This window comes from Aethina tumida, chromosome 6 (assembly GCF_024364675.1).
Source record: "Aethina tumida isolate Nest 87 chromosome 6, icAetTumi1.1, whole genome shotgun sequence".
In the NCBI taxonomy this organism is placed as follows: domain Eukaryota; kingdom Metazoa; phylum Arthropoda; class Insecta; order Coleoptera; family Nitidulidae; genus Aethina; species Aethina tumida.
In genome coordinates, this window is record NC_065440.1 from 14,191,245 (window position 1) to 14,217,974 (window position 26,730).

General features: G+C 27.8%; 1 protein-coding gene across 4 annotated transcripts in view; it reads left to right on the top strand.

Moving 5' to 3' along the window:
• LOC109594996 (synaptotagmin-7) overlaps positions 1 to 26,730 on the top strand; it is a 123,013-nt gene that overhangs the window by 47,420 nt on the left and 48,863 nt on the right. For 2 of the 4 annotated variants that reach the window (XM_020010267.2, XM_049968507.1), the window contains exon 2: positions 23,985 to 24,578. The exons of the other annotated variants lie outside the window; for them this stretch is intronic. The gene's annotated coding sequence lies outside the window, so the exon portion shown is untranslated. The remainder of the gene's footprint in view (positions 1 to 23,984; positions 24,579 to 26,730) is intronic. 4 annotated transcript variants of the gene reach the window in all.

The following is a 26,730-nucleotide window of genomic DNA, read 5'->3' on the forward strand; positions in this document are numbered from 1 at the left end:
AAAAGTGAAATCTAAAATTGGAACCACTTAAATTTTTATTTTCTTTAACTAAATACCTTTTAAGAGAATAGTTTAGTGGTAAAATTTTTTTATATATAAGATACATTTATTTATACATTTATTACAACTGACAAATAAAATACTACTACTTTTTTCGAATAAGCTCAATTCTATTTCTATTTTTGTTTATAACTACGTTACAGTTAGTTATAATAGTTAAATAATAAACATTAACTATGGGTAAAAACAGACAATTGCTTTTTATACTTAACGCGACAGCAAAAAATGAAATCTAAAATTGGAACGACTTAAACTTTTATTTTCTTTAACTAAAAACCTTCTAAGAGAATAGTTAAGTAGTAAAATTTGTTTATATATAAGATTATGAATAAAATTTTACATTTATTACAACTGATAAATAAAATACTATACTACTTTCGAATAAGCACAATTCTTTTTCTATTTTTGTATATAACTACGTTACAGTTAGTTATAATTGTTAAATAATAAAAATTAACTATGCGTAAAAACAGACAATTGCATTTTACATTTAAGGTGATAGCAAAAAGTGAAATCTAAAATTGAAATGACTTAAATTTATATTTTCTTTAACTAAATACCTTCTAAGAGAATAGTTAAGTAGTAAAATTTGTTTATATATAAGATTATGAATAAAATTTTACATTTACATAACTGACAAATAAAGTATTACTATTTTTTTGGATAACCTCAATTATATTTTCTAATTTTGTTTATAACTACATTACAATTAGTTATAATAGTTAAATAATAAGAATTGAGTATGAGTAGACAATTGCATTTTACACTTAAAGTGACAGTAAAATATTAATCTAAAATTGGAATGAGTTATATTATTATTTTCTTTAACTAACTACCTAAGGCAATAGTTAAATAGTAAAAGTTGTTTATGTGTAAAATTATGAATACTTTTTTATGTTTATTATAACTGACAAATAAAATACCACTATTTTTTTTAAATAAATACAATTCTATATTATATTTTTGTTCGTACCGATATTTTAATTAGTTTCAACAGTTAAGTAGAAAAATTAAATATGAATGAAACAAAAACACAAAGAAAATGAAACAAAAATAAAAAATTCCAACGAATATTCAATTGAAGTGATATCAGCTCCCGATTCAAAACAAAAATAAACTCGAACACGAACAAATCAATTAACATGCGATGCAAATTTCGCATTTAATTAGCGAAACTTTTTAATTGTCCGATCGATGCGCACGGCGTCGACAAATAAAAACTACCCCGGACGCCCGTTTTCGGGGCGGTAGTGCGTTTAATTAAAAATCAATTAAACTCGTTCATCGGAATCGCGGAAGTTAATTAGGAGCTTAGAACAATTCGGATTTGGTGCCGGAACTTAGGTAATTAAAATTTCAATTAATGTCGCACGAATCGAAACTACGGCTTCCTTAATTTCGCTTTTCGCTTTGCCTTTATTATTATTATTTGCTTCTCAGCTTTTTTCTTCTTTCTCTCGTTTCTTTTGACGAAATATTATGGAAAACTTATATATTATTAAATTTAAATTTAATTTAGTATTTAAATGTTCATAAAATTCGCCATATTTGTAATTATAAATTATTTATATTGACAGGATTGAATTTTTGTCCTATTCAACTAAATATCTATAGTTAAAAGTAGTTAAATAGTAAAATTTGTGTATGAATATTAATTTCAATTTATCCTTGACAAATAAAACTATTTATTATTTTTTTCAGATAGGCACAATTCTGTTATCTGTTTTTTATAACTAAGATACATTTGGTCATAATAGTTAAAAAATAAAATTTAAGTGTGTATATAAATTTAATTATAATCACAATTTATTTTTGAAATAATAGAAAAAACGGACATGAAATTGACAAGATTTAATTTTTTGTCGTATTTAACTAAATATCTGTGGTTAAAAATAGTTAAATAGTAAAATTTGTGTATGAATATTAATTTCAATTTATCCTTGACAAATAAAACTATTTATTATTTTTTTCAGATAGGCACAATTCTGTTATCTGTTTTTTATAACTAAGATACATTTGGTCATAATAGTTAAAAAATAAAATTTAAGTGTGTATATAAATTTAATTATAATCACAATTTATTTTTGGAATAATAGAAAAAACAGACATGAGATTGACAAGATTTAATTTTTTTTCGTATTTAACTAAATATCTGTGGTTAAAAATAGTTAAATAGTAAAATTTGTGTATGAATAATAATTTAAATTTATCCTTGACAGATAAAACTATTTATTATTTTTTTCAGGTATGCACAATTTTGTTGCCTGTTTTTTATAACTAAGATACATTTGGCCATAATAGTTAAAAAATAAAATTTAAGTGTATATAAATTTAATTATAATCACAATTTATTTTTGAAATAATAGAAAAAACAGACATGAGATTGACAAGATTTAATTTTTTATCGTATTTAACTAAATATCTGTGGTTAAAAATAGTTAAATAGTAAAATTTGTGTATGAATATTAATTTCAATTTATCCTTGACAAATAAAACTATTTATTATTTTTTTCAGATAGGCACAATTCTGTTATCTGTTTTTTATAACTAAGATACATTTGGTCATAATAGTTAAAAAATAAAATTTAAGTGTGTATATAAATTTAATTATAATCACAATTTATTTTTGGAATAATAGAAAAAACAGACATGAGATTGACAAGATTTAATTTTTTTTCGTATTTAACTAAATATCTGTGGTTAAAAATAGTTAAATAGTAAAATTTGTGTATGAATAATAATTTAAATTTATCCTTGACAGATAAAACTATTTATTATTTTTTTCAGGTATGCACAATTTTGTTGCCTGTTTTTTATAACTAAGATACATTTGGTCATAATAGTTAAAAAATAAAATTTAAGTGTGTATATAAATTTAATTATAATCACAATTTATTTTTGGAATAATAGAAAAAACAGACATGAGATTGACAAGATTTAATTTTTTTTCGTATTTAACTAAATATCTGTGGTTAAAAATAGTTAAATAGTAAAATTTGTGTATGAATAATAATTTAAATTTATCCTTGACAGATAAAACTATTTATTATTTTTTTCAGGTATGCACAATTTTGTTGCCTGTTTTTTATAACTAAGATACATTTGGTCATAATAGTTAAAAAATAAAATTTAAGTGTATATAAATTTAATTATAATCACAATTTATTTTTGAAATAATAGAAAAAACAGACATGAGATTGACAAGATTTAATTTTTTATCGTATTTAACTAAACATCTGTAGTTAAAAATAGTTAAATAGTAAAATTTGTGTAGGAATAATAATTTACTTGACTGAATTTTTTGTCCTATTTAACTAAATTTTTAATTTATACTTGTCAGGCAAAACTATTTATTACTTTTTTTCAGAAAGTCACAATTCTGTTATCTGTGTTTTTTTATAACTAAGATACATGTTGTTATAATGGTTAAGATAAATGTAATATTTGATCAATTAATTTTTATTTTGAAGTTCTTTAAGACCAGTTAACTGATTCTATAAAAGGATTCCCGCATTTGTAAGGACCTTGAACAAATTGGCGTCGTCTCTTAAAGTTGTGGAACGTTTCATTCCCATCAGCCCAATAATCGTCAACAATTTGACACGACCAATAATCACGTACGACTTTTTGAACACGTAGCCAAACGGAGAGAGTCGGCTTTTTGTCCGCCACACGTACCGGCCAATTATCCTATCCTTTGACTTTTGCCCGCAACCCTAATCGTCTCAGTCGTCCCGTAAATCAGTTTCGACACGTCCACCCCCCCCGTCCCAACGATCGATCGTCGAAAAACGTTCCACAGAACCGGGACATCTTCCACAAAACAACGCGAAACAAAATAAAAGACACGAAAGGCACGAAGGATCCAATTCGAATGCACCACGCCGCGGGGGCAGATCGAATCGATGTTCGTAGAGACGCATCTGTTTTGTTTATGTGTTCGGCATCGGGGTGGGTTCGGTGACCCCGTGGCCCGGATCCTGGTCAGGACGACTGTGGGGCCCCGTTCGCGTCACGCCGCCCCCCCTCGCACCGGCCCGGGGGCAAAATGATAAACAAAAATGCATCCGCTTTGATGGCCGCGATTGCCGAGTTCCGCCGTCGAGTAACTTGGCAACTTGCTAACCGTTGGATGGTTTCGGGCACTAATTAAGTTTCGCCACTCACCTAAGTTCAAAGGGGATTTTTCTATGGTCTAATTAATTTTGTGAGTTTGAAATGCTTCCTTTTTATAAATAATATATTTATTTATATTAATTATATTATTTTATAATGTTTTATATTTGAATAGTCATCATACTTTCAGGAACTGAAATAATACTCCAACCTTTATCTTTAACCTCTTTCTTCCAATTTTCATTCATCTAGTCTCCTGAATCCTTCTTCTTTCTCCCTTCTTAGTTCTTCTTTCTCCCTTCTTCCCTCATCCATCATTCTTTACTCTTCATTGTTCCTCCTTCCTTATTCTTTCTTAATTCTTCCTTCTTCCTTCAACCATCATCCTTTATCCATCATTTCTCATCTTTCATAATTTATCTTTCATTATTCACTTTTTTTTCAACTTTCATTCTTCAAACTCTAGTATCTTGAATCCTTCCGTCCAACATCCAATCCACACCCTCTCGCTATAACGTCCATCCTCCATCCTCCCTTTTCTATTCTTAATCCTTCTTCCTTCTTCCTTCAGCCTTCATCCTTTATCTTTCATCTTTCTTCCTTTTTTCTCCATTCTTCCTTCGTCTCTCGTCCTTCATTCATCATCCTTCTTTCGCCCTTCTTCCAATTTTCAATCTTCAAACTCAAGTCTCCTGAATTCTTCAACTTTCAATCTTTCAACCTCCCTCATCCTTAATCATACATCCTTCATTCTTCATCATTCATCCTTCATCCGCCATCATTCATCCTTCATCCTTCACCTTTCATCTTTTATACTTCATCTATCATCCTTCATCCTTATTTCTTCTTCTTTCTTCCTTCTTCCTTCTCATTCCTTTCTTCTTTCTTCGACCATTCATCCATCATTCTTCACCCTTCTTCCTTCACACTTCTTCCAATTTTCATTCTTCAAACATAAGTCTCATGAATTCTTCATCTTCCAACATCCAGTTACCACCAACTCGCTATATCCTCCATCTTCCACTCTTCTTCTCCCATTTTCCATCCTTAATCCTTCTTCCTTCATCATTCATTCTTCATCATTCTTCCTTTTTCCATTATCTTTCATCCTTCATCCATGATCCTCCTTCCTTCTTCCTTCTTCTTTATTCCTTCATCTATCATCCTTCATTGTTCCTCCTTCCTTGTTCCTTCTTCCTCCTTGCTTCTTCCTTCGTCCTGTTTCCTTCTTCTTTCTTTGTCCTCCATATTCAATACTTCATCCACCATTCTTAACTCGTCAAAATTTTACATTAATTATAAATAATTTCTCTTATTTCAATTTCAGTGACTACTGATAACGTTTCTTTCTTGCTCGTACATTTATAAGCCTTTAAAATTACATATAATCAGAAGATCCCATCTCGTTTATTACACGCCACTTACAAGGAAAGAAAATTGAATCGGCTGAAAAGATATTCTCGTGCGTCGGGCACCAAAAAAATCGATGCCACTCGACGGATGCAAACACGAGGGCGAAATTACAAGATGTTTTTTACCGGATTGATAAACATAATTTGGGCAATTTTCCATCAGCGCCGATTCGTAACGGGATGAATTATGTATCAGGGATTTGTGTCGTCGACTGAATTTATTCATAAACGTGGGCGGCCCCGGCTAATTTCGTCGTGCCTCACTGCGAAACTATTTAATTCGGTTACGGAGGAAGCGGAATTCCCGACAAATCAATCAGTACATATTGAGGAGCGATGAAACGTTTATGTTACGTGCCCCCCACGCGACTTTTCGAACGACGCTTTTTCGTGATTAAATGTTTGTTTTGTCGATTGATTTAATTGCGTCCAATCTATCTATATTGGATTGTTGATAATTGGCTGCAGTTTATTTTATTTGATGTACTAATATAACTGGTTATTTATAGTACAGTTTTGTACTTCCACTAATTGCTTTGCGTACGAGTTAAAAAGCTACAAAGGGGGGAGAGTGGTTGGGGAAATTAAATTAAATTTAGTTGGGAAAAAGTTTTGCTTGAGGTCAAAGGAACGAAATACGAGGACTTTCATATAATAATTTCCCAAAGTGGGATTAAAATTTTCTTTGTTACAGAATATAATATAAAATATGACATAGTTTCTTTTGTTTTAAAAAATGTTTTAATGTTTTACGTATTTGTATTTTTAATTAATGTTAAAATTTTAATGGGAACCAGCGTTGGAAATGGTAATTTAAGACAAAAGTTAATTGTTCAAAATTAACATAAATGAAGCAAAACATATTTCATATTTTTATAAATTCTACCTTTTATTATTATAATGTAATTATAAGAACAAATTTTTGTGTTATGTTTGTATATTACAAATTTTAAAAGGTACAAATAAAATAATATAAAAACGTAATTACTTCATTTTTAATGATCCTGCTACTGGATGCTAGATGGTGCCACTGTACATGTTTAATCTGTGCGCATAATCCGATATTCAAACGAAAAAATTGCAGACTATATCGATTCGGTTATAAATAAAAAATAAGTGCCTTCACAAAAAAATCGTAAACTCTCCTGATATGTTGTTTATGAGGACTGGATGAAGTGCGGGATTTACAAGGGTTGTAAAGTGGATTTGCTTAATTTATTTTTCATATTTTATCCCTAGTTTTCCAAATTGAAACCTTTTTTGCAGACTTGTCTTTTATATAAAATTAATGGGAAAACGTTAGAATAATTTAAATAATTTAAATTTTTGTGTATTTTAAAGGCTAGCCATTAATTGCACTTCATTATTTTCTTGAATTAAACACATATTTTGCCTTTTGCCTCAAGTGATGAGAAGTTTCTTTCTTCACGAGAATTTTTTAAAGAGTCGTAAATTTTACACAAAAGGTTAAAGAATGTTACGTTCATTATTGTTTTTTTGTTTGGATTAATGATCTCTCAACTGAACACCAACAGGTGACCTTTTAACTCAAAGAACTCGAGAAAACAATAGTAAAAGGACTCTTCAACGCAACAGGTAACACAATACAGTTGAGAAGCAGTAAAATCAATACTGGTTGTATCACAACCTCATTAAATTAAACTTGCACGAGTACCTCACTTCGATTAATTATTTTAGGTTACTGCATTTTTAATGTTCTTGCTACCGAAAGATAGATGGTGCCACTGTAAATGTTTAATATGTGCGCAGAATCCAATGTTCAAGGAAAAAAATTACTGACTAAATTGACTCAGTTGTAGTAAAAAAATAAATGCATTCACAAAAAAATCTAAAAACAATGATATTGTTTATCATTGTGGTTTTCATATTAACATTAATATGATGATTAAATTACAATAAAATTTTATTTTTTTAATAATAAATATTATTTTTTATATTTATATTAATAAAATAAAATTGAGTTTTATAGAAATAAAAGTTAAAAATAAAACTGTTTTAAATATTCAATTGTATAAATGAACAGAAATTTTATTATTAAACATTTAATTCGTTTTTAAAAATTTTATGTAACAAATGTTTTTATATTATTTTAATAATTTTAGTTATTGTTTTCAAAAAGGGTTATTTAAATTTCCACTTTGGTGTAATACATAAAAGTATTAAAACACAATTTACAAGGGACTTTATCTAAACCCTTTTTACAATTGTGCAAAGTGTGTTATTTCCACCAGTCGTTCATGTCGTTCATCACACGGCTTTAACATTTTAATTCAGCCATCCAAATCGCGTCTGCAAACGAAAACCCCGTTCCAATTTCACAGTTTCCCTTAAAATCCGCCGAGGAAATCGATCCCCGGGTCCGTTTTAAAAGCTTTTTCATCCTGACATTGCGAAATTGTTCCAGCGAAAGTCCAATCAATAGTTCATTATTGGACGATAAATTAAATAACGTTCGCCTGTCAAGTTAAATAAGTTACACCTTATATTTTTGGCTCATAGTTTGCTAAATATTAAATTCCGCCGGGGGTTAAACGATCGATGCTATGAAATATGTAACGGATATTAATTCGGTTACAACTGATAAAACTTTCATGTCCATAAATAAACCATCTAATTAAATCAATGCTGCAATTTTATATGCACGTTATGGTTGACTACGGCGTGGCAACAATATTGGAATCGATGATGTTTGTCTAGATATATATGGATGTTAATTTTAATTATGGCATTTGGAAAATTACCTCGAAGCGGAAATTAGTTTTCTGTTCGGGCACGGTGTTTGTTAAACATTTTATGCCCGATGGTTTTTTTGTCGAAATGAATATTTTATGTTGTTGATTTAATGCTGAGTACACAGAGCTGGAACAAATGTGTTCGTCCCATTATTATTAAATACTGTTTCCTGCGTTTGTTATTCCTATTAAATTTCATTGTTGATTTTATGCAATAACTTAAAATGTTTAATCCTCGTTAACTTTACATGAATAAGCCGCTTCTGCAAAGCTGAATTAAATTTTAATAAATCTTAAATAAATTAAGCAAATCCACTTTACTAACTCCCTCAATCCCCTCTCCGAGGATTTTACATGTTTATTTTTTATTTACAACGTAAATGATGTTGTCTACAATTTTTTTCCTTGAGGTGTGGAGTCTGCGCACAGACTAAACATTAACGGTGGCACCATCTATCATCCAGTAGCTGCACCATTACAAACGCAGTAACATAAAATAATTAATCGAAGCGATGTTCTCGTGTCCGTTTAATTTAATGAAGTTGTGATACTACCAGTATTGATTTTACTGCTTCTCAACTGTATTGTGTTACCTGTTGCGTTGAAGAGTCCTTTTACTATTGTTTTCTCGAGTTCTTTGAGTTAAAAGGTCACCTGTTGGTGTTCAGTTGAGAGATCATTAAGCCAAACAAAAAACAATGATGAACGTAACACTCTTTAACATTCTTTTTGTGAATTTAACGATTTTTTAAGAAATTCTCGTGAAGAAAGATTGTCGAAACTCCTCATCACTTGAGCCAGAAGGCGAAATATGTATTTAGTTGAAGATGCAATTAATGGCATTTAATCGTGGAAACAAATGATTTGTTCTTTTATTGTCACATAATGTCTGCATTTTTATTAATTTCATTGTTGACTTTAAAATACACAAAAATTTAAATTATTTAATTCATTCTAATGGTTTCCCATTCATTTTATATAAAAGACAAGTCTGTAAAAAATGTTTCAATTTGGAAAACTGGGGATAAAATATGTAAAATAAATTAAGCAAATCCACTTTACAACCCTTGTAAATGCCGCCCCTCATCCTGCAATCATAAACAACATATCAAGAGATTTTACGATTTTTTTGTGGAGGCACTTATTTTTTATTTGTCACGGAATGGATATAGTCTGCAATTTTTGCGTTTTAATATTGGATTATGCGCACAGATTAAACATTAACGGTGGCAGCATCTATCATCCGGTAGCTGAATCATTAAAAATACAGTAACATAAAATAATTAATCGAAGTAATGTTCTCGTGCTTGTTTAATTTGATTATATTATGATACTACCCTTCATATAATTATGATTTTCTTTTATTATCACTTACCGTCCCCTGGGGGTGTATTTCGTTGTTGATTTTAAAAAATTTAAATTATTTAATCCATTAAATGTTTAAACGGTTTCCATCAGTTTTACATAAAAGACACGTCCACATAAAAGGTTTCAATTTAAAAAACTGGGGATAAAATATACAAAATAAATTAAACAAATCCACTTTACAACCCCTGTAAATCCGGCACCTCATCCTGCCACCATAAACAACATCCCAGGGAATTCACGATTTTTTTGTGGATGTATTTATTTTTTATCTATAACAGAGTCTATATCGTCTGCACTTTAGTTGATTAAATTTTGGATTATGCGCACAGATTAAACATTAATGGTGGCACCATCTACTGTGCGGTAGTTGAACCATTAAAAATGCAGTAACGGAATAATTAGTCAAAGCGATGTTCCCGTGCGTGTTCAATTTAATGGTGTATTGATTTTACTTCTCCACAACCGTATTGTGTTACCTGTTGCATTGAAGAGCCCTTTTAATAATATTTCCTCGAGTTCTTTAAGGTGAAAGGTCACCTGTTGGTGTTCAGTCGAGAGATCAAACATAAAAATAAACGTGCCACTCTTGAACCCTCCTGAAAAGTCTCTCATCACTTTAGTTGAATGAAGCACAATTAGTTTATTCGTTTTGTGGCTTAACAACTTCATACCCCATTTAGGAGTAACTTGGACGAAGTAATTGAAAACAAAACGCTTTGTTTTCTGTTTGGGGCTTTTATCTAATCTCCGCATTGTCAAGTGTGCAAAATCGATCATCATCCGCACAATTCCGCGGATTAAAATAGGGTTTCGCGTTCGCAACAGGTGAAAATAATCCGTGGATCGATAAAACGTTTTTAGGGGGTCGCATCGCGTGTACGCCATCCTATCAGGTTTGTGCCGGTCTGAACGACGTGACAATGATGTATTAGTTTGTGGCAAAGTGCTTTCGAGTTATTTACATTAACATGTCCCAAATTGTGCCATCGATTCGCCCTGGGAATTCACCGACGCGTGCTACGCCACCTTGTAAACTTATTATTATTGATGGTGAACTTTCCTTTTACCTATATTAAGGGCTGGAATTAAATTGTTATTAAGTGGAAACAAAAACAACTGGATCAAATAGTAAAGTGTGTCAAGAAAAACATTTCTTGGGAGAACGTTCAATTCCGATAACCATTAAACGGAAACGAATCAATCGAGACAAATAAAACAAGTTGGAGGCTTTAATCGCAGAGAACTTAATGAGCAAAATAAACATCGATTCGTTGTTTGTGTGCGCGAGGACGGGGAAAAAACGAAACAAACAAACAAACTGCGATAAGGTTTCTGACCCGGATTAATCCGGAGATGATGCAACGCGCTCCATCTATGGACGGGTCGTGGCAAGCTGCAACGCCGACAGTTTAGGGTTGCGCCGCCGCCGCGTGCGGCGATTAAAAACCGAAAAAGGCGTTCGATAAAGTGCGTCTTTTTGTGTTTTTGTTGATGTAAATTGTTGCGTGGCACGCACGCAACGCTAAACCCTTTTAGGGTCGTGACTTTTATGGTTGTTTGGTTGGACATAAATAACGACAATTAAAGAGGCGAAAGAGCCGGGGTATGGGCCCGTGCGGCGTGAGGAACGTGAATAGTTGGGAAGAAGAAGCCAAACAAAGTCGTCAGCGACGACGAGATAAAAGAAACGGGGAACAGGCTGAGAGAAAAGTTACAGCGGGAGAGTTGTACTAGGTTGCCATGGTTACATCGACCAGGAGGTCCGGGATGCCTGGTTCGTTGCGGGGTTGCCTGCTTTTGCAGGAATCGGCAGGAGGAAAATATTCTTAGTTAGAGAAAAGACAGTACTAATTATCAACAACAACAACGTTATAAAGAAACCTTCTTAGAAATCATCATAAATAAGATGTAACTGCTGTTACTAAAATATAAGTCAAAGATTTAAATTATTAATTTTTTTAAACTGATTTAAATAACTATGATAACTTATTTTAACTATTGAAAATGTATTTCTACTTTAAATTCATTTATAATATAGAAATTGTTAAAAATTCCATTGTTTTATTATTATTTAAATACTAAAGTTTCATTAGAAGCCTTTCAAAATTAATTTTTATAGTAATTTTAATAATAAACTACACAATTATTAATTGGAAACAGTTGTAGAGTTTCAGCTTCTTGGCCCTAAGGCTAAGATCAAAGTTGTAGAGTAAGTAATTTCTAAATTAGCCACCATAAACTTTCTCCATTAATGATTTCATAACCAGTTCAATAACTTCATAAAGATAAAGAGTAAGGTATACATTTAGAAGAGTAATTTGTGTCATATTTTTTATAAATATAATAAATCAAAGTTTTAATTTATTAATTTTACTTTTATTTGCCATTTACCATGACAAAAAAATTATAATTTTACAGATAGATCTGAAAAAGGTTTAATTAACTATGACAACTTATTTTAACTATTGAAAATGTATTTCTACTTTAAATTAATTTAAAATATAGGAATTGTTAAAAATGGCGAATGCGCCTATTAAATATTCCATTGTTTTATTATTATTTAAATACTAAAGTTTCCTTAGAAACCTTTCAAAATTATTTTTTATAGTAATTTTAATAATAAACTACACAATTATTAATTGGAAACAGTTGTAGAGTTTCAGCTTCTTGGCCCTAAGTCTAAGATCAAAGTTGTAGAGTAAGTAATTTCTAAATTAGCCACCATAAACTTTCTCCATTAATGATTTCATAACCAGTTCAATAACTTCATAAACATAAAGAGTAAGGTATACATTTTGAAGAGTAATTTGTGCCATATTTTTTATAAATATTCTTAATTTATATATAATATTCTTTACATATTACTGTTACTAAATTATAAATCAGTTTTAAATTATTAATTTTACTTTTATTTACCATTTACCATGACAAAAAAATTATAAAATCACAGATACATCTGAAAAAGGTTTAAATAAGTATGATAACTTATTTTAACTATTGAAAATGTATTTCTACTTTAAATTAATTTATAATATAGGAGTTTTTAAAAATGGCGGTTGCGCCATAATTCGGTCATAAACTAATTTGGTCATTCGGTAATTGGGTCATTAAGTAATTCGGTCATTAGATAATTGTTAATGACCAAAAAACAAATTTTGTATAGGTTTAATTATAGTTTGTATATAATTTAAATTTGTAAGTCATCTTTATAATAATTATATTAATTTATATAAAAAAATATATTCATATTTTAAATTTACTTATCAAATTAACTAATTATTTCAGGATCTGGCATAAATTAATTTTCCATTCAAATATTTACACCACTATAAAATTTATGATTAAAAATAACAATAACAGTAACTATTATGTGTTCATAATAAATGGTAATAACTGTGCTTATTTGAATAATTAAGATAAAAATAATTAGTGAAGAAATAGAAATAGAAATTCATATAACCATTAAATGGCTTTAAATTAGTCATTTTACATTAACGACATTAAAATTATTAGTTACCAACATCTGTAAAGTTGAATAGTTTCGAAACATTAACTGAAAATCCATTAAGGTCTTAGACTAATTGAATGTAGAACGTCAATCATGATGATGGAGTATCTAACTCTTCAAAAACAATAAAATTTTATTCAACTACATTTATCACAACTAATGGTAAATAACTGTTCATATTTTAATAAAAAAAGTATTGATCAAATGGATTCAATGAAAGGTTAATATTATAAAGTATCATGATACTCAATTAGAGTGCATAAAACGGAATATTCAATCACCGTCATAAATTAAATCCCAAACAGCCACTAACCATAAATTACAACGTATCATTAAATAAATTCTCCTCGCTTCGTAATTTATATATATATATATATATATATATATATATATATATATATATATATATATATATATATATATATATATATATATATATTATATATAACACACCGCACGATTATAAATAATAATATAATGTTTTAATGTACGATGCAAACATTTTCATTTTCACTAATTAAAATTAAAGTCCGGTCCAGTAATTAAGGGATGTAAACCGGGGAAAACAGTCGGCAACGCCGCTCTGCGAAGCAGAGACAGTCGTTTGTCCCGCGGCACGTCGATCAGCAGGAGTGATTGGACGGCGACGTCCGTCGGACGTTCCTGCAACACTTTTCGCCGCTCCGATGAATGTTTCATGACGGACGCACGGGCTCTTACCATAATCGATGCCGCACCCCGGAATTTATTTATACCGTCGACGGTTTTCGGCGCTTGAATTATTAATTGCCGTTCCGACGGTTTTTATTTTATTTTTACTTCGTCCGTTTGTTACAAACGGTCGACGACTGAGTGGTTTGCGTTTGTTGCCGGGGCGGGGGTACAATTTTAATTTGGGCACATTAATGTTGCAGGAATCCGCTTGGGGAAATAAAGTTTTGTTGTTATTTATTTATGTCGTGACGTTCACGTTTCGGGACCTATTGAACGGGCCGTAAAGGAATTATTAATGGGTTTTGCCTATTTTAGAAATTAACATGTACATTATGTTTCTGACTAATAATGTTGGTGTTAAATGTCGAAATAAATATAGTTATTGTTGTCTACCACGAAAACTTCATAATAATTGGGGTTTTCACTTCTAATTTTAACTTAACTTTTAATATTGTGGGAATAAAATAAAATATTCGAATTGATTAATGAATAATTGTTGAAATAAGTCATATTTATTCCTTGAGTTTTCTGCTTCTGGAGCTTTTAAATTGAGTATAAAGGAATTAATGGTTAATTGAAAGTTCACTGAGCCTAATTTAGAAGTTGAAGTTCACCTGTTTATGAACACGTTTATTTATATAAAATAAATAATTCATAGTTATTTAATAGACAGTCCAATTATTTAATCAATAATTGTCGGAACAAGTCATAAATAAAGAATAATTACAGCAATTATTATAAAAAAATATATTCGTCAATACTTATTCCTTGAGCTTTCTACTTCTGGAGCTTCTAAAATGGCTATAAAAGAATGATTTGTTAATTAAAAGTTTACTGAGTTTAATTTAAAAGTTGAAATTAACCTGACAACTGTTTCTAACTAAGAATTAAGGTGTTAATTGTCAAAATAAATATAGTTATTTTTATTTATCAAGTAAGTTTATTCTGTTACCGTTATTTTTTAAATTATTCATCTTTTAAAATATTTATACATATAACTTTAATTATGATTAGTGTAAAATAAAAAAAAATCATAGTCATTTAATAAATATTCGAATTATTAAATGAATAATTGTTGAAACAAGCCATAAATAAGAATAATTATACAAATTATTATACAAAAATATTCACCAATATTAATTTCTTGTGTTTTCTATTTTGGAGCTATTCAATTGTCTATAAAAGAATTATTGGTTAATTGAAAGTTTATTGAGCTTTATTTAGAAGTTGAAATTAACCTGACAACTGTTTCTAACTAAGAATTAAGGTGTTAATTGACAAAATAAATATAGTTACTTTTATTTATCAAGTAATCTTATTCTGTAACTATTATTTTTTAAATTATTCAACTATTAAATTGTTTATACATATAACTTTAATTATGATTAGTGTAAAATAAAAAAATCATATGCCATTTAATAAATATTCGAATTATTAAATGAATAATTGTTGGAACAAGCCATAAATAAGAATAATTATATAATTTATTATACAAAAATATTCACCAACATTTATTTCTTGTGTTTTCTATTCCTGGAGCTTTTAAATTGGCTATAAAAGAATTATTTGTTAATTAAAAGTTTACTAAGCTTAATTTAGAAGTTGAAATTAACCTGACAACTGATTCTAACTAAGAATTAAGGTGTTAATTGTCAAAATAAATATAGTTATTTTTATTTATCAAGTAAGTTTATTCTGTTACTGTTATTTTTTAAATTATTCATCTTTTAAATTATTTATACATATAACTTTAATTATGATTAGTGTAAAATAAAAAAAATCATAGTCATTTAATAAATATTCGACTTATTAAATGAATAATTATTGAAACAAGCCATAAGTAAGAATAATTATACAAATTATTATACAAAAATATTCACCAATATTAATTTCTTGTGTTTTTTATTTTTGGAGCTATTAAATTGTCTATAAATGAATTATTGGTTAATTGAAAGTTTACTGAGCTTAATTTAGAAGTTGAAATTAACCTGTCAACTGTTTCTAACTAAGAATTAAGGTGTTAATTGTCAAAATAAATATAGTTATTTTTATTTATCAAGTAAGCTTATTCTTTTACTGTTATTTTTTATATTATTCATCATTTAAATTGTTTATACATATAACTTTAATTATGATTAGTGTAAAATAAAAAAATCATATGTCATTTAATAAATATTCAAATTATTAAATGAATAATTGTTGAAACAAGCCATAAATAAAGAATAATTATATAAATTATTATTCTAAAATATTCATCAATATTTTTTTTCTTGTGTTTTCTATTTCTGGAGCTTTTAAATTGGCTATAAAATAATGATTGCTTAATTAAAAGTTTCTGAGCCTAATTGAGGAGTTGAAATTAATCTAACAACTGTTTCTAACTAAAAATTAAAGTATTAATTGTCAAAAGACATATAGTTATTTTTATTTATCAAGTTCGCTTATTCTGTTACTCTTATTTCTTACATTATTCAATTTTTAAATTATTTATACATATAACTTTAATATGATTAGTGTGAAATAATAAATTCTTAAGTCATTTAGTATTATTTAATGAATAATTCTTGGACAAAGTCATAAATAAAGAATAATTATACAAATTATTATACAAAAATATTCAGCAATATTTATTCTTTGAGTTTTATTTTTCTGGAACTTTTAAATTGTCTATAAAAGAATTATTGGTTAATTGAAAGTTTACCGAATTTAATTTAAAAGTTGAAATTTATTTAACAACTGTTTCTCACTAAGAATTAATGTATTTTTTAAACTATTCAAGTTAAAACTTTTTATGAACAAAATCATTAAACAAAAGTGATCATATCAATGTTTTTACTTTGAGTGTTATGTTTATGTTGAACTGGATGTACATGTAAAAAAGTTATGGGTGAATTTAAGTTTATTATGTATAACATAGAATTACAACAGTCTATAACTAATAATTTGGTCGTTTATTATCAAAATAACTATGACTATTATCGTTTATCAAATAAATTTAACCTATTATTGTTATTTCCTAAACTATTCAACTCAAAGTTTACAACTGTTGACGACTAATAATTTTAATATTGTTGATGTAAGATGTCAGACTTGACTTAATTCAATAGATATTTGAATATTTTAAGGCATAACTGTTAAAGTACGGGTTAAAGTAATAATATTTACATAAAATATGGTATAAAAATAAAAACTCCCCCAAAATTTGCATAATTCATTAAAAGCGAACTCGCCATTTCCTTACGTAACAAATTTAATTCCATCTCGAGCCATCCTAATTTGATTGTCTCGAATATTTCAGAGCGGCTTATTATTGTCCTAATTATGTTGTTAGTGAAAATATTTTCGACTTGAACTTGTCACTCTTAATTAGTTCGTACCTTAATTAAACGGACGGTCGGCTTTCGTACCTTAAAAACGGCGTCTAGTTGTTTCTGTAAATGTCCCAAATGGTCCGGATTCGAGTACAAAGACGGAGTGACTGTTTAAATTAAGAGGTGACGAAAGGTTTTGGCGAAAATGCGATGCGGAATTGTCATGCGAAACACATAAACGAATGAATTTGTGAGTGGAGATTGGGTGTTGGGGAGACGGGGTTGGTTTAATCATAAACACGGACGTCCGCCTGGTTCTTAAATGACACGGACTCCCAGCTCGTTGCATATTCGTTTACTTTTTGTTCATGTCGTTTCGGTTTTTCCGTCTGCCGAGCTCGGATTTCGGATGATAATTCCGTTTCCAAATACGGGGCAATCGGATTGGAAATGATCCGGGTTTTGAATAATGGAAATTCGAATTTCGAAGAACAAAGCTACATCGCAAATTAGCACGGCCGCAACGTGGTTTTCTTCGATTTAAATAAAGCAACGGGGGAGTGAAGGAAAAATGAAAAATGTGTACGGATTCTCCGTTACACGAATCGATTCGTGGCGAAACTTCAAAAGCGGAGACAAATACAGGTTATTAGCGAAGCGACGGGACGACTCATTATAATAGTCTATTAAACGTGAAACTTTAGTAAATTGAGCATTATGTCGGCTGAAACCTAGACAAAAGCCGCCCGCAAAACCGAAACTAGGCACAATGACACTCGAATCTGGAACGTACTGGGACGTTTTTTAATTACAAAAATTCGTTAACGTTTAAAGTTAATTACGTATCATAAATTTAATTATTTCACATTTGTTTTAATCATTGGACACTCATTTAATGGGAAAAGTTACAGATTACTTTATAAAAAATTGAATTTAACTATTTCACATTTGTTTGAATTGTTATTCAAACTATTTTACGATTTTACGACAGCTTTGAAATAATAGCTTTAATGTTAATTATTATATTTAATGGGAAAATATTACACATTGTAAAAACTATTTTAATGGAAAAAATTACAATTTTCCTTAAAAAAATCATATTTTAACTATTTCACATTTGTTTAAAATACCTATTTTATAAAAAAGAAAATATTTTAGAACAATTTTATTGGAGTATCATACGCAGTACTATATATATATATATATATATATATCTTATCTTAGAAACAATTAAATTTAACTTTAATTACTGTATTTAATTGGGAAAATCACAATTTTCTTTACAAACAATAAATTTAGCTATTCCATATTTGATTAAATAGATGAGTACTTTTTAAAAAATATTCGATATTGAATATTAAAAATAGTAAAGACTATTTTCATGGAAGACATTACAATTTACCTTAAAAAAATTATATTTTAGCTATTTCATATTTCTTTAAAATACCATCAAAACTATTTTATTAAAAGGAAAATATTTTAGAATAATTTTATTCGAGTATTATATACAGTGCACACTCATTTAATAGGAAAATATACAGCTTATCTTAAAAACAATTAAATTTAACTATTTCACATTTGTCCGAATTATTATTCCAACTATTTTACAAAGGGGAAAATATTTTACAACAATTTTGAATCAATTACTGTAACTTTAATTACTGTATTTAATGGGGAAAATCACAATTTACTTTTCAAATAATAAATTTAGCTATTTCACATTTGATTAAATAGCTGAGCACTTTTCAAAAAAATATTCGATATTGAATATTAAAAATAGTAAAGACTATTTTAATGGGAAACATTACAATTTACCTTAAAAAAATTATATTTTAGCTATTTCACATTTGTTTAAAACAATTAAATTTAACTATTTCACATTTGTCCGAATTATTATTCCAACTATTTTACAAAAGGGAAAATATTTTACAACAATTTTGAATCAATTACTGTAACTTTAATTACTGTATTTAATGGAGAAAATCACAATTTACTTTACAAATAATAAATTTAGCTATTTCACATTTGATTAAATAGCTGAGCACTTTTCAGAAAAATATTCGATATTGAATATTAAAAATAGTAAAGACTATTTTAATGGGAAACATTACAATTTATTTAAAAAAAACATATTTTAGCTATTTCATATGTGTTTAAAATACAATTAACACTCTTTTATAAAAAGGACAATAATTTAGAACAATTTAATTCGAGTTTTATATACAGTACACACACATTTAAGGAAGGAAAATGTACACCTTATCTTAAAAACAATTAAATTTAACTACTTCACATTTGTCTGAATTATTATTCAAACTGTTTTACCAAAGGGAAAATATTTTAAAATAATTAATAACTGTAAAGTTAATTGCTATATTTAATGGGAAAAATCACAATTTCCTCTACAAATAAAAAACTTAGCTATCAAAACTATTCTATAAAAAGATAGATATTTTAGAACAATTTTATTCGAGTATCGAGAAATCATAAATTTAGCTATTTCATTAATATTATCAAAACTATTTTATTAAATGGGTAATATTTTATAATAGTTTTAATAGAACAGGAAAAGTTACAGTTTATTTATATTTTACAAAAACAATTTCAATAAATTGGTAGTCCGGATCACAACTCAATAAAACAAATAAAAGTTTCATTTACCGTACCGAGGATTAGGATTTTTTAATTTCGTTAATAAATGAAAAACTAAAGTATTCAGACACAGCCATCAATATTGTGATTGCGTTTTCGGGGTTGTTTAATGTCAACATCAAACGGCAATTGATGGTTTAATAACCGATTTTATTGTCGCCGGCGAGCGTAAAAAAAAAATCGATGCCAGTTTTTCGGGCCTACAAAAAAGGGATTAGTTTGGGGGGTGGTTTTGATGTGTGGCTGTAATTAGGCGTGTGCGAGTAATGAATATGCCATTAGGGTGGATTCGGGCCTCGGGGAAAATTATTTACGTACAAAAGATATTTTGCGGGCGAAAATGACAGCGTTGTTTTGTGCGGTCGATGATTTAAATGGTATAGAATTTATCATATTTAGGATGATCGTGTCAGTTACGAATTAATATTAATTATTAAATTTTCAACATATAATATTATTATGTGTCCTATAATTTAATATTAATATACTGATATTGATTATTAATTTTTACAATGACGAATGAATTTGTGTTTATAATCATGTTTGAAATGTTGTGGATTCACTTTCTCCAGAAATATTTAAAAATTGTGGATGCGCAGTTTGAAATAAAATAAACTGTAGATTAAATTTATTAAATTCTTAAATTTAAACATGTAAAATATTTTACATGAATTTTAAAATATATACAGTAATATACATAACGCGAAAGGTCACAATTTATCTTATAATTAATAAATTTGAATTTGAATTAATTGAATATTATATACAATAAACATTTATTTAATGGGAGAACTCAGTGTACCTCTACAAATTATAAATTTAACTATTTCATATTTGTTTAAATCATGTTGCAAACTTTTTTACAAAAGAAGAAAATGTTTTAAAACGGTTTTAAATAATGACATTAATATTAATTATTATATATTGTGGCAAAAGTCACAATTTTCTATAAAAATCATAAATTTAACTATTTCACACTTGTCTAAATTGCTATTCAGACTATTTTAAAAAAGGAGAGATATTTTAAATCAACTTTAATTGAATAATTATATTCAATAAACATTTATTTAATGGGAGAACTCAGTTTTCCTCTACAAATTATAAAATTAACTATTTCATATTTGTTTAAATCGTGTTGCAAACTATTTTATAAAAGAGGAACATGTCTTAAAACAGGTTTAAATAATGACATTAATATTAATTATTATATATAGTGGCAAAAGTCACAATTTTCTATAAAAATCATAAATTTAACTATTTCACACTTGTCTAAATTGCTATTCAGACTATTTTAAAAAAGGAGAGATATTTTAAATCAACTTTAATTGAATAATTATATTCAATAAACATTTATTTAATGGGAGAACTCAGTTTTCCTCTACAAATTATAAAATTAACTATTTCATATTTGTTTAAATCGTGTTGCAAACTATTTTATAAAAGAGGAACATGTCTTAAAACAGGTTTAAATAATGACATTAATATTAATTATTATATATAGTGGCAAAAGTCACAATTTTCCATAAAAATCATAAATTTAACTATTTCACTCTTGTCCAAATTGTTATTCAGACTATTTTAGAAAAGGAGAGATATTTTAAATCAAATTTAATCGAATATTATTTACAATATACATTTATTTAATGAGAGAGCTCAGTTTACCTCTACAAATTATAAATTTAACTATTTCATATTTGTTTAAATCGTGTTGCAAACTATTTTATAAAAGAGGAACATGTTTTAAAACAGTTTTAAATAATGACGTTAATATTAATTATTATATATAGTGGCAAAAGTCACAATTTTCCATAAAAATCATAAATTTAACTAGTTCACACTTGTCTAAATGGTTATTCGGACTATTTTAAAAAAGGAGAGATATTTTAAATCAAATTTAATTGAATATTATATACAATAAACATTTATTTAATGGAAGAACTCAGTTTTCCTCTACAAATTATAAATTTAACTATTTCATATTTGTTTAAATCGTGTTGCAAACTATTTTATAAAGGAGGAACATGTTTTAAAACAGGTTTAAATAATGACATTAATATTAATTATTATATATAGTGGCAAAAGTCACAATTTTCCATAAAAATCATAAATTTAACTATTTCACTCTTGTCCAAATTGTTATTCAGACTATTTTAGAAAAGGAGAGATATTTTAAATCAAATTTAATCGAATATTATTTACAATATACATTTATTTAATGAGAGAGCTCAGTTTACCTCTACAAATTATAAATTTAACTATTTCATATTTGTTTAAATAGTGTTGCAAACTATTTTATAAAAGAGGAACATGTTTTAAAACAGTTTTAAATAATGACGTTAATATTAATTATTATATATAGTGGCAAAAGTCACAATTTTCCATAAAAATCATAAATTTAACTATTTCACACTTATCTAAATTGTTATTCAGACTATTTTAGAAAAGGAGAGATATTTTAAATCAAATTTAATTGAATATTATATACAATAAACATTTATTTAATGGAAGAACTCAGTTTTCCTCTACAAATTATAAATTTAACTATTTCATATTTGTTTAAATCGTGTTGCAAACTATTTTATAAAAGAGGAACATGTCTTAAAACAGATTTAATTAATGACATTAATATTAATTATTATATATAGTGGCAAAAGTCACAATATGCCATAAAAATCATAAATTTAACTATTTCACACTTGTCTAAATTCTTATTCAGACTATTTTAGAAAAGGAGAGATATTTTAAATCAAATTTAATCGAATATTATTTACAATATACATTTATTTAATGAGAGAGCTCAGTTTACCTCTACAAATTATAAATTTAACTATTTCATATTTGTTTAAATCGTGTTGCAAACTATTTTATAAAGGAGGAACATGTTTTAAAACAGTTTTAAATAATGACATTAATATTAATTATTATATATAGTGGCAAAAGTCACAATTTTCCATAAAAATCATAAATTTAACTATTTCACACTTGTCTAAATTGTTATTCAGACTATTTTAGAAAAGGAGAGATATTTTAAATCAAATTTAATTGAATATTATATACAATAAACATTTATTTAATGGAATAACTCAGTTTTCCTCTACAAATTATAAATTTAACTATTTCATATTTGTTTAAATCGTGTTGCAAACTATTTTATAAAAGAGGAACATGTCTTAAAACAGATTTAATTAATGACATTAATATTAATTATTATATATAGTGGCAAAAGTCACAATTTGCCATAAAAATCATAAATTTAACTATTTCACACTTGTCTAAATTCTTATTCAGACTATTTTAGAAAAGGAGAGATATTTTAAATCAAATTTAATCGAATATTATTTACAATATACATTTATTTAATGAGAGAGCTCAGTTTACCTCTACAAATTATAAATTTAACTATTTCATATTTGTTTAAATCGTGTTGCAAACTATTTTATAAAAGAGGAACATGTTTTAAAACAGTTTTAAATAATGACGTTAATATTAATTATTATATATAGTGGCAAAAGTCACAATTTTCCATAAAAATCATAAATTTAACTATTTCACACTTGTCTAAATGGTTATTCGGACTATTTTAAAAAAGGAGAGATATTTTAAATCAAATTTAATTGAATATTATATACAATAAACATTTATTTAATGGAAGAACTCAGTTTTCCTCTACAAATTATAAATTTAACTATTTCATATTTGTTTAAATCGTGTTGCAAACTATTTTATAAAAGAGGAACATGTTTTAAAACAGTTTTAAATAATAACATTAATATTAATTAGTTTATATAGTGGCAAAAGTCGCAGTTTTCCATAAAAATCATAAATTTAACTATTTCACACTTGTCTAAATTATTATTTAGACTATTTTAGAAAAGGAGAGATATTTTAAATCAAATTTAATTGAATATTATATACAAACATTTATTTAATGGGAGAACTCAGTGTATCTCTATAAATTATAAATTTAACTATCTCATATTTGTTTAAATCGTGTTGCAAACTATTTTATAAAAGAGAAAAACGTCCCTTTTACATGTTATTAATGTTACTTGAATGACAATAACTAACGATAAAATATCTTTTGTTTCAGGTAAGTGCCAAAACCACAAACAACAGGTTTTTATGCGTCCCCGCGAGTTCCTCCATGGCAACCGTTAAAATTCGTCCGTTTTACAACTTAAATTAACAAAGCAAAAAGTAAAAAAAAAAAATAAAACAACGCCACCAACAAAATGAGCACTTTGGCTGGCGTGTCCGCGAACGGGCGATCGCTATCCATCCTTGTGGCGTCCTTGACGCCCTCCGAGTCCGGCGTAGCGCGCCGCTCGGAGCGTCCCCGCCGCCGCCGCCGCCGCCCCGCTCGTCCGGGGCCTCTTCCCCCTTGATATCCACAAGTGGCGGCCAGGCGGCCACGCACGCGAATGACAGTAGCGCGAGCGGAGACCGGGAGCGCGCACCGCCGCCACGCCAGGTGTTCAGGGGTGCTCTGCCAGCTGTGCCGTGCGTACCGCCGTTTGTTGTCGTCGTCGTCGTCGTCGTCGTCGTCGTAATCGTGGCCGCAGTCGTGTGTGTGTGTGTTTAGGTGGTGAGGAGCTGTGCGACACGGATATTTGTTGATGGTTTTTGTAATGATTGGTTTTATTTTTACTGAATTTTTCGACCCCACAGATTGAGATGTTGAGAGGTAGACGCGGAGTCGGTGGTGTTTTGGGTCAATACGGAACGGGAAGGGTTGATTTATTTTTAGGCATATTGTTTAATCGTTTGTCTCTTACTTCAATTGTTTAAATCAAAGTCGTATATACAGTGTGGCTCAATTAAAATGGGAACATGTCTGTAACTTATCAATTTATAATTATATTTATTTTTTATGAAATGTTGAGTGTACCTATTTGAAGGATCAAAAAAAAAATTAACAAAATATTAGTTTATTTCCTAAAAAATATCTTAATAAATTTGTCAAAAATCTTACTAAAAAAATGCTGCAAGTTGATGCATGAAACAATTTTTATGACATGCATTAAGTCCTTAAATGTCTATGCTTTGGACTATTACTCATTAAATTCAAATTACAAATATAAAGGTACGGAGACATTTTCATCTTAAGAGGACCACACTGTATATTGTGAAGGAAATATCTTCATAACTCTTTTATTTATAACTCGATTTCAATGTGTGATGACTCTAAAGAAAGACGCCAAAAATAACTATAAATATTATAAATTTTATTTTCTGTTATTATCCTGCCGAACTTTGCTGCAGAATTTTATATTGTAAAAAAATGGAAAAAAATTATTAAACTAAGTTTAAAAAAATAAGTCCTCCAATGAATTAATTAATATACAATATGTTTTGTAAAATTTTGAGCGTACCTATTTTAAAGAATGATTATATCAATAAAATATTAGTTTGTTTCTTAAAAAATATTTGAATCAATTTGTCCATTTTCTTACTACAAAAAATGGTAAATTAAAATGCTACAAGTTGATGCATGAAACAATTTTTATGACATCCATTAAGTCCTTAAATGTCTATGCTTTGAACTATTACTCATTAAATTCAAGTTACAAATAAAAAAGGTACGGAGAAATTTTCATGTTAAGAGGGCCACACTGTATATTATTAAGGAAATATCTTCATAACTCTATTTCAATGAATGATGACTCTAAAGAAAGACAAATATCTATAATTATGAGAAATTTTGTTTTCTGTTATTATCCTGCCGAAATTTGCTGCAGGATTTTATATAGTAAAAATATGGAATAAATTTATTAGACTAAGTTTAAAAAAATACGTTCTCCAATGATTAATTAATATACAATATTTTTTGTGAAACTTTGAGCATACCTATTTTAAAGAATGATAAAATCAATAAAATATTAGTTTGTTTCCTAAAAAATATTTGAATCAATTTGTCCATTTTCTTACTACAAAAAATGGTAAATTAAAATGCTGCAAGTTGACGCATGGACATTAAATGTCCATGTTTTTTCTATTATTATTCATTAAATTCAAAATACAAATAAAAAAGGTACGAAGAGATTTTCATCTTAAGAAGACCACACTGTATATTATGATGGAAATGTCTTCATAACTCTTTTATTTATAACTTGATTTCAATGAGTAATGACTCTAAATAAAGACTACAAAAATCTCTATAATTATTACAAATTTTGTTTTTTGTTGTTATCCTGCTGAAATTTGCTGTAGGTTTTATATAGTAAAAATATGGAAAAAATTGATTAAAATTATACAATATTTTTTGTGAAATTTTAAGCGTACCTATTTTAAAGAATAATAAAATCAATGAAACATTAGTTTGTTTTCTAAAAAATATTCGAATCAATTTGTCCATGGTCTTACTACAAAAAATGGTAAATTAAAATGCTGCAAATTAATGCAGGAAACATTTTTTATGACATATATTAAGTCCTTAAATGTCTATGTTTTGGGCTATTACTCACTAAATTCAAATTATACATAATAAAGGTACAGAGAGATTTTCATATATATACTTTTTTATTTATATCTCAATTTCAATAAGTAATGACTTTAAATAAAGACGACAAAAATCTCTATAAAGTCGCAAATTTTATTGTCTGTGTTATCCTACCGAAATCCGGTATAAGATTTTGTAGTAAAAAATTGGGAAAATTATATTAGAATAAGCTCAAAGAAAAACGGAGTTGTTTCCATCTTAAATGGACCGCATTGTACGTGCATAAAAAATTGATTCGAATAAAATCTTCCAATTTCAAACTGGGACCCCAAAATGGGACTTACGAAACACATAATAATGTCGGAAACAAATTCAATAAACGCCGAAATAAACGTAA